We start from the raw sequence: 9782 nt of genomic DNA, 5'->3' as shown, positions 1-9782 counted from the left end.
TACTAAGATTGAAAATGCAGAGATATCTACAACTCCTTCAGCTGATTGCGGTCTGCTGGTGCTCAGTCAATGACACACTCTTTGACATGAACTTTTAGAACCAGGCTTTCTGTCATTCTGTCCATCTATTATCATTGTCTTGATTGTGTCCCAGGAGCAAATGACTTCTAAGTAAGCACAGAGGGTTTTTCTGGCTCAGATTACATGTCCATTGTGTACTGACTGTGGATCAACTCTTTTTCTTCTTTCAATATTCTGTCAGCTTCTACCTGGCACATGCTGGTCTCATGAGAGAGTAAACAGAAGGTAGTCTTCTACTTTCTACTTTTAAAAGTGTGTGCTTGCAATATTGTTCAAAATGGGTGACCTTCAAGGACATTGTGCTAAGTGAAATATCTCAGTCACAAAAGGACAAATTCTGCATGGTGCCTCTGCTGTGGAATGGGACTGACATCAGGGTTAGGGTAAGAATGAGAAAAACTGGATGAATTATGTATACTGCATTGGAACTGATGAGGGAGAGAACAGTTTAAAAGCAACATATTTTAGGGCATTATGATTATCCTAAGAGTCCAGAATGAAGGTTGCAGAGTGGAGTATACTCTGGGTGGGGGTGGGAGAGTGTGGGACGGGGGGATTGAATGCCAATGAAGGAATTTTTCTTTTACTTTTCAAAGAGAAGAGCGAACTGGGGTGGGGGGGGAGAAAAGTGCAACAACGAATGTGAAATCCAAAATCTCTGTAAATGTTCATTGAAATGAATTTAAAAATAAAAGTGTGTGCATGGAATTGGCACCTTGACTTCTCACTTGCCAAGCAAGTCCTATCACTAAACCTAATGTCATAGAAGTAATGAGACCTAATCCTTCCACAATTTAGGGCAAGTATTATTGGCAGTTACTTAGCCTGATATATTATTTAGGGGGCTCTGGTAATGTAATCCACAGGGAGTTTTTCTGCTAAGCAAAAGGCCTCCCCTCTCCGTGCTTCAGATCCAACTGCAGCCCTGCAGGAGAAGGGCGAACAATCTCTTCCTGTGTGATTTACAGACTTAAAAACCCTGATGAACGTTCAGCTATATATCAGATTTGACTTAACGGCAATGAGTTTGAGTTGTGGTTTGTTTTTGGCTTTTTGTTTGTTTTTTTTTTTTTGCAGGCAGATAAAGTGTTGTTTTATTGAATGGTCTATATAACTGCCAAGGCCACTATGTACAGACAGGAGAGGAGCTTTATTTCTTGATCTCTTCCTCTTTAGACAGTCTTGATGATGTCTTCTTTCTTGGCCTGGAGCCGCTCCTCACGTCGTTTGCGTGCCTCCTTGGTCTTAGATCTGCGGGCCTCAGCCTGGTCAGCCAGGAGCGTCTTGCGGGCTTTATCTGCCTTCAGCTTGTGAATGTGTTCCATTTGAAGTCGCTTCTTCTTGAACACATTCCCCTTTACTTTCAGGTACAGGCTGTGATACATGTGGCAGTCAATCTTCTTAGACTCTCGGTATCTTCTGAGCAGCCGGTGCAAAATCCTCATGCACCTCCTCCAGGTCACCTTCTCGGGCGTTAGAGCATTAGTAGTGCCCTTTCGCTTACCTATGCCATATGCCAGCCCTTCCTGCGAGCTAAGGTATGTTTTCGGCATTGAGCCTGAGAATGGACAGTTACAGGCTTGCAGACGATCAGGCATCTTTGATCAGTTTCCGGATTTGCTGCCGAGAGATGGCATTGGCAATTTCACTGGTCTCGCTGGGGTCCAGCCAGACTTTCTCCTTGCCACAGCGGAGGACACTAGAGGCAAGCATCTTCTGAAGCCTGAGCATACTCATGGCTGTGGCCGCAGCGCCTGAGTTTGAGTTTTTACGCAATACTATGTGACTTAAGAAAGACATTTCTACTTCTGAGACTCAGTTTTCTTTTTTACATCTTAAAGAGAGCAATCTTTACCTGAGAGGGTTGTTTAGAAGACAAAAAGAAGTGATATAGTCATATGCCATATAAATGTGATCAGCTCAAGATCATGAAAGAAAAACAAGAGAAAAAATGTGAGAGTTCAAAGAATTGGAATGCTGCACAAGAATTTATATTCCTCAATTTCAAAACAAAACTACAATTTTCCCTTCTCCAGTTTTCTATTCAAGACTTGAATAATGGGGGAAATGCAACTCTCATCAAGCTAATTGCAAAATGTAAAACAGTCCCTTGTCACCACGGAATCTTTTCCTTAATGGCTTTATTTCCAAATAACTGTATGATGTAGTAAAACTTGTTCATTACTGCCTTCCTAAAGAGTTCTGCCCCTGTTCTCTCATTCCCACAGAGATAACACTGTCCTCTTTCTCTGGGAGGGCCAGTTGTTGTTGTTGTGTACCATATTCAAAACCGACCCATAGCTGCCCCTTTGGAGAGGTTTCAGGGCAGTTAATCACATTGGAGGAGATTGCCCATTCTTCTCTTGCAAAGCAGTTAGTGGTCTTGAACCACATACCTTCAGTATTGCCGTGCGGCTTTTTGCCACTAGGCCTCCAGAGCTCTCCAGAGGTCTAGTTATCATCCACCAATTATGCAGAATTAAAAGAATGAGGTCAGACAACCATAACCCAAAGGGTCAAGAGGAAAGCAGATGGTGGGATGAAGAAACTCTTTTTGTCTTGGAAAAAAAGATAGAGGCTGTATCTTAGAAGCTGTAAAAGGGGGAGAATTTTTTTCTAGAGAATTTCCAAAAAGGAGGCTTAAGTAGTTCACAAGCAGTTTCCCTGAGATCCTCAAGGTGGTGTCTCTCTCTGGCAATTCCATTTCACAAATGGCCCCATGGGAGAAATATGGACATTCTCCTTCCTTGTGATTTATAAGCTTTGGAAACCCAGCTAGAGAGTCAGAACCGAGTTGGTTTTGACTCAATAGTAATGAGTTGAATTGCTGAATGCATATCTGCAATATAAGATATTTGACTGTGAATTAATTGATAATTGTATTTGGAGGTAAGTAGCAAAAGAAAAAAAATCTAAGTACTAATAGTCTAAATAAAATATAAGTTTGTTTCTCAATCCCTTCACAAAGTCTAGAAGTAGGTAGTTCGTCACTGTTTAGTGGGCTCCATGATTATCAAAGACTTGGAATCCTTCTCTGCTGTTCCACTATCTTTAGCATGCTTTCTCATGATCCAAAAGAGTTGTTTGTGTCTTAGCCAAATCATCCATATCATTGTCAACAGGAAGGAGGAAGGAGCAAAGAAGGCATGCCAATGCCTTTAAAGGGCATTTTCCATGAGTGGCACACATCATTTCCACATAAGCCCATTGTTCACAATTCAGTCTCATGAACACATTTTTGGGAAATGTTTTATTTTATTCCAAGTATCCAGCCAAAGAAATTTCTGTCTGTGAACATCAGTGCGTAGGACAATGACTTGGACTGAAGACTGACACTCAAGGTGTGGTTTCTGCCTTTGATGGTTAATTTTATGTGTCAATTTGGCATGGCTGTGGAAGCTCAGATGTTTGGCAAAACACTAGTCCAGATCTTGGTATAAACTATTTACGTATATTAAATCAATTAGCCTTAAGTAAAGGTGGCCCTGTATAATGTAAGTGGGCCACAACCAATCCGTTGAACATCTTAAGTGCCTCCAGACTAAATAGATAGATTGCCAGAATTGCTCTTGCTCTCCTACCTGTCTGACCCATTGATTGTGGGACACAGACTGCTGGAATCTCCAGTTATTTGCTTGGCCTACAGATTTTGGATTTGCCATCTCTTAATAATTAACTGAGGAAGCTCTGGTGACCTAATGGTAAGAAGCTGAGCAGCAATCCCAAAGGCAAACAGTTCTGCAGGCGAAAGAATGGACATCCTCCTCCCATGCTATTAACTGCCTTTAAAATCCACTAGAGGGTCAGCTATGGATCAGTTCTGACTTGAGAGTACACAACAATGGCATAATTATATGTGGTAAGAAGTTGCGCTGTAACCTGTAAGGCATGCAGTCAGAATCCACCAGTTGCTCTATGGGAGAAGGATGAACAATCTCTTCCAACATTATTTACTGCCTCTTAAAGCCCACTGGAAGGTCAGCTATGGGTCAGTTCTGACTCAACAGCACACAACAACAACATACTCATATGAGGGAGCTCTGATGGCCTAGTGGTAAGAAGTTGTGCTTCATTCCCAAAGGCACACAGTTCTAATCTATCAGTTGTCAGGTTCCAATCGAGAAAGATGGACTATATCCTCCAGTGTCATTTATAGCCTCTAATATATTGGTAGTTTTTTGTCTTTTGTTGTTGTTGGGTGTTTTTTTTTTGTTTGTTTGTTTGTTTTTAAGCCTCTTGTTTAGAATCAGCAAGACCTGAGGGAGGCCTTGTATTTAAAAGTCAGTTGTTAGGGAGCTCTGGTAGCCCGGTGGCAAGAAACTGCATTGCAATCCCAAATGGATGTGGTTCAAATCCATCAGATGCTCTGCTGGAGAAGGAGGGACAATCTCCTCCTGTACCAGTCAGATCTGATTTGAAGGCACACACACACACATCATCATCATCATCATCATCATCATCAAAAAGTCAGTTGTTACTATATTTTGGAGGATCATTCTTCTAAGTGGTACAGTGCTCTTCTCTCAATATGCTGTACTATCTGGGATTGCTGTGATGCTGAACCTTGTGCCACTGGGGTATCAAATGCCATAACAGTTACCCATGGTGGACAGTGTTTGGTGGAGCTTCCAGTTTAAAACAGGTTTGGAAGCAGGAGAGGCTTCCCAAACTATATGTCTCTGGAAATGTTATAAAGTTTGATGAAAGGAGATAGTTATAGAAAGGCTTCAGGCCTTTTGTTCACAGGGTCACTATTGTTGTTGTTGTTATGTGCCGTCGAGTCGTTTCCGACTCATAGCGACCCTATGCACAACAGCCCTAAACCCTGCTCTATCCTGCACCAACCGCTCCGCCTCTGACACACCCATCCTGATTACCCCAGTCACTGAATCAATCCATCTCATAGAGGGTCTTCCCCTCCTGCGCTGTCCCTCCACCCTCCCAAGCATGATGTCCCTCTCCAAGGACCCGTCCCTCCTGGCAACATGTCCAAAGTATGTCAGACGAAGCCCCAGAATCCTTGCCTCCAAGGAGTAGCTTGGTTTAATCTTCTCCAAGATGAATCTGTTTGTTTTCCTGGCAGTCCATGGTACATTCAGTACCCTTCTCCAGCACCACAGCTCAAAAGCATCCACTCTCCTTCTGTCCTCCCTAGTCATTGTCCAACTCTCTGATGCATAACAAGCGATTGCAAATACCATGGCCTGTATCAGGTGCACCTTAGTCTCCAGAGAGACACTGTTGCTCCTGAGTACCTTTGAGAGGTCCCTAACAGCAGACTTTCCCATCGCGATACGCTTTTTGATTTCCTGACTGCTGGTACCAAGAGTGTTGACTGTGGAGCCGAGCAAACCGAAGCTGTGAACACTCTCAATCTCTTCGTCATCCATCCTGACGCTGCTAATTGGTCCAGTGGTGAGAATCTTTGTCTTCTTGACATTGTCATGCTTAACTCGATGGCAATCAACAGCAACAACAACAATTCACTGGAAGGTTCACTCTGAAATGGTTCCAACCAAATGACAAAATCTCACCTCAAATTCATCATTTTATCTCTTACCAAATATGTCCACTTGCCATACAGTGGTAACTTGTGGTTGCTGTGAAGCTGAACACTGTGACACTGATGGTTCAAATGCATTGGTGGTTACCCACGGCACACAGTATTTGGTGGAGCTCTCCTATTAAAACAAGCTTGGAAGCAGGAGTGGCATCCACTTCCGTAATAGCTTGCCTCCGGAAATGCTATGAACCTGGAGAAAGGATGAAAGTCCCACAAGTGTTAAGGACTTTCATTCATAGGGTTGCTATGAATTGCCTATGACTTGACAGCATTTAACAACAATAACAGCAATGGGTAGAGAGCTGAACTATCAACCTAAAGGCAGACAGTTCAAATCCACCAGCTGCCCATGGCAGAAACATGGACATTCTCCTCCCATATGATTTACTGCCTCTGAAAATCTGCTGGAGGGTCAGCCATGAGTCAGTTATAAATCAATAACACATAACAACAACATCTGTGGTAATTTTGGAGAAGTCCAAATTCCAAAACTAGTTGTTTCCTCTTCTGTCCTCTCAGGCTGTTAGATAAACATGCCATGTTATAACTCTTATTATAAAATTTATATGTATTTATTGTAGGAAGTTTAGAAAAGTAGAAAGGGGGGAAAATCTATATTCCATCTATTTTAACCATGCTAATGTTTTTTGCTAAGTTTGTATCCATGTATATTTTAAACAAAATTCTACAAAATATACTACTTGTCCTGTTTTCCACCCAATATTAATGCAATATTCTTTGAAAGTATGATTTTCAGATGTCTGTTTTTGTTGGGTGATGTCAAAATGACTCCAACTCACAGCACACTGTGTCCAGCAGAATGAAACTCTGCCAGAGCTTGCGTTATCTTCACAATCTCTTCAGTGGTTAAATCCCTTGTTTCAGTGTCACTCAGTCTCATTGAGGATCTTTATCTCTTACCCTCTGCTTTCCCAAGCATGATTCTTCCCTCAGAGACTGGCCTCTCTTAAAGCTATGCTCAAAGTAAGTGAGACCAAGTTTTATCATCCTTGCTTCTAAGGAAGACTCTGATTGCTTTTCTTTCAAGTCAGTTTTTCTTTGTTCTTTTGGCAGTCCATAATATATTCTTTGCCAGCACCTGTATAGTATGTACGTAATCGTGCACATCTGTAAAAATAATATGACTGGCGTGGAGGTGGGGACAGCGTCTGTCATCCCCTAATGTCACAAGTGGGAAAAGTCTCCATCCACAACACCCACAGGCCAAAACTGATCCCTATGAGGTCAGATAATACCCTATGTTTCATGCACCTACTTTTATCAATTCTAACACCAACTGTTACTTCCAGGACTCTTGTTGCTCTACTACTGAGTCTGCTAATCTATTGGAATGGCCACACAGAACTCACAGACTATGCTCACAATTATGGGGCTTATTAGGAACGTGAGCAGGTTACATACATACAGTCTAGGTTGGAACCAGGATTCAACTCTTCAGTCAGGACAACTTCAGTCAGGCAGGCTTTCTAACTTTTAGTCTTGCAATTCTGAGTCTGTGATTTGCAGCTCTTTCAGTTTCACCATTTATTGCATCTCCCTCTTCACACCCTCAGTTCTCCAACAATCTTGGGTGAAGGACCACTGGTTCTGAGTTCATGAATGGCAACCCCAATTCAACTATATCTGGTAGGTCTCTGGTTCTTCACTGCTGTTGCTCTCATAAACATCCCAATCTGATGCAAGCAGGAATCCTTGGTCTTAAAGGATAAGTGCTGGATTCTTTCATTCTTCTTTCTTGCCGATTCCTGTCTTCTTCCTCTAAATCTGCTCTATTTAAACCTTGTTGTTGTTATGTGCCATCAAGTCACCTGCAACTCATAGTGGCCCCAAGTACAATAGCTCTGAAACCTGCCCTATCCTGAGCCCGTCTCACTAACACTGACACTCCTTCTCCTATTACTTTGATTACTGTGTCAACCCATCTCATATGGAATCTTCTCTTGTGCTGTTGCTCCATTCTGCCAAGCATGATGTCCATACTGGCCAATCTCTTCATTAGTAGATTACATACCTTATTTACATATTTCCAGCCAAAAAGATTTAATTCACCTCATTTATATTATTAATATAGTTTTACTTAGCCAAGTGGTAAAAATTAAAGCAAAGCTAATAAAATAATAATAAAATAACTTTCTCTGAAATTCCCTATTAAAGCGAGCAGCTCTGGTGGCCTCGTGGCAAGAAGCTATGCTGAAATCCTGAGGGCATGCCATGTTCAAGGCCACCAGCTGCTCCATGAAAGTAGGATAGGCAATTTCCTTCTGTGCATTTAACTGCCTCTGAAAACCCACCGGAGGGTCAGCTATGGGCTGGTTCCTACTCCATGGTAAATAACAATAACAACAATAGTGGGTAGGAAAATAGTTTAAAACTTACTAAAATACCATTAAGAATTTTCTTCAGTAGGGGTTGTTGTTGTGTACCATTGAGTCGGAACTGGTTCATAGCTGACCTTCCAGCAGGTTTTCAGAGGCAGTAAGCTGTACAGGAGGATATTGTCCATCTTTCTCTTACAGAGCTGCTGGTCGATTTAAACTTCATACCTTTGGTTTGGCGGGACAATTCCTTACCACTAGGCCACCAGAGCTCCCTTCAATAGGGAATTTCAGATAAAGTTATTTTTGTTGGTTTGTTTTTTAAAAGTGAAGCCGCTAATAACTACACAACAAAGCCCAAATTAGTAGTTAGAATAACAACTCTTAGTTCAGTGTTTATTTAACTACTATAAGCTTCTTACGGGTAAGGATCAAGCTTGTTTGTTCTCCCTCCTCCAATCAACATGTGGGGATCCTACTGTGTCATGATCTGTCAAATCAGATCATGACAATGTTTCTGAGTAACTGAACACATAGAAAACTTATAATGGAGCAGTGAACCAACTTAAATAATTTACAATGACTAAAGTACTAGGTCAAACTGCAGAACAACTGCTACTATTTGAGGCATTCTGTAACCCAGAGAATAGTTATTCTTATGCTAAACAGTGTTCTTTTTTATTTTTTTTATATTGATTTATTTACAAATTTGAATACATTGTTTTTCACAGAAGATCTTTTGTGAAAAACAACAATGTTCTCTTGAGCAGAGTTTGAGAAGTGCTCATTCAGACAACAAGAATTGGAACCATTTCATTCCATTAGGTTGACTCTATTCAAAGGATTTAGCCAAATGTCACCTATTTTAGACTACTTGACTTAATCCCTTGGATAATAATTATTGGGATAGTCTTCTCCCATGGTCTGGGCTTGCTTTATGGAGACAAAGTAAGTGAGGCTGCATGACTTTTGAGATACATTTTTAAGACTTGTACCCTCTCCTTTGGTTTCTTTGTCCAGAAAATATCTGATTTATTGTAAAGAAGCCCAGTTAGCCATTGGATAGACTGCATAGATTGTTGTTTTAAACATTCCAGCTGTAAACAAACAAACTAACTTAGCTGTTCAGATTGGTCAAGCTTTTATGATTCTAGCTCTGTCTTTCATTTATATGCTTGTAACTTCCTGAAACAGCAAGAGAGAACTGTCAATCTGAGATAAGTGTGAACCTATTATAATAGATGCTTTAAGACATTGAGTTCTGAAGTGATTTATCATATTGTTGTTGTTGTTGTTGTTATGTGCCCTTGAGTAGGAACTGACCCATAGCTGAGCCTCTGGTAGGTTTTCAGAGGCAGTTAATTGCACGGGAGGAGATTGCCCATCCTTCTCCCGTGGAGCAGCTGGTGGCCTTGAACCGTGTACCTTTGGGGTTGCAATGAAGCTTCTTGCCACTAGGCCACCAGAGCTTCCTGATTTATTATATAGTAACATATAATCAAAATAGTATTTATGTTCATTCCAATAGCTTCAGGATTGTTGTGAGCCTGGCATACTTGATATTTGGTTGTTTTTAGATGTTGTGAAGTCAGCTATGGCTCATAGCAACCCTATGAACAAGATTTGAACTCTGCACTATCCTACACCATCTTCTAAAGAGCTGAAGATTCCAAAAGGCAGCACAGGATAACAATGCAAAATTTTACAATGAAACGTGCAAGGAGCTGGAGTTGGAAAATCAAAAGGGCCGAACTCGTTCAGCATTTCTTAAGCTCAAGGAACTGAAGTACAAATTCAAACCT

General features: G+C 41.3%; 1 pseudogene; it reads right to left on the bottom strand.

The window, feature by feature from the left end:
- Window positions 1-1231: 1231 nt before the first annotated feature.
- Window positions 1232-1827, bottom strand: LOC102877295 (annotated as a pseudogene).
- Between the last annotated feature and the right edge of the window lie 7955 nt (window positions 1828-9782).

The sequence above is a fragment of the Elephantulus edwardii genome, unplaced genomic scaffold, assembly GCF_000299155.1.
Source record: "Elephantulus edwardii isolate Elephantulus edwardi_28Jun2011 unplaced genomic scaffold, EleEdw1.0 scaffold00003, whole genome shotgun sequence".
NCBI lineage: Eukaryota > Metazoa > Chordata > Mammalia > Macroscelidea > Macroscelididae > Elephantulus > Elephantulus edwardii.
The sequence above is the reverse complement of the archived record's forward strand: the minus strand, read 5'-3'. Positions and strand labels throughout refer to the sequence as shown.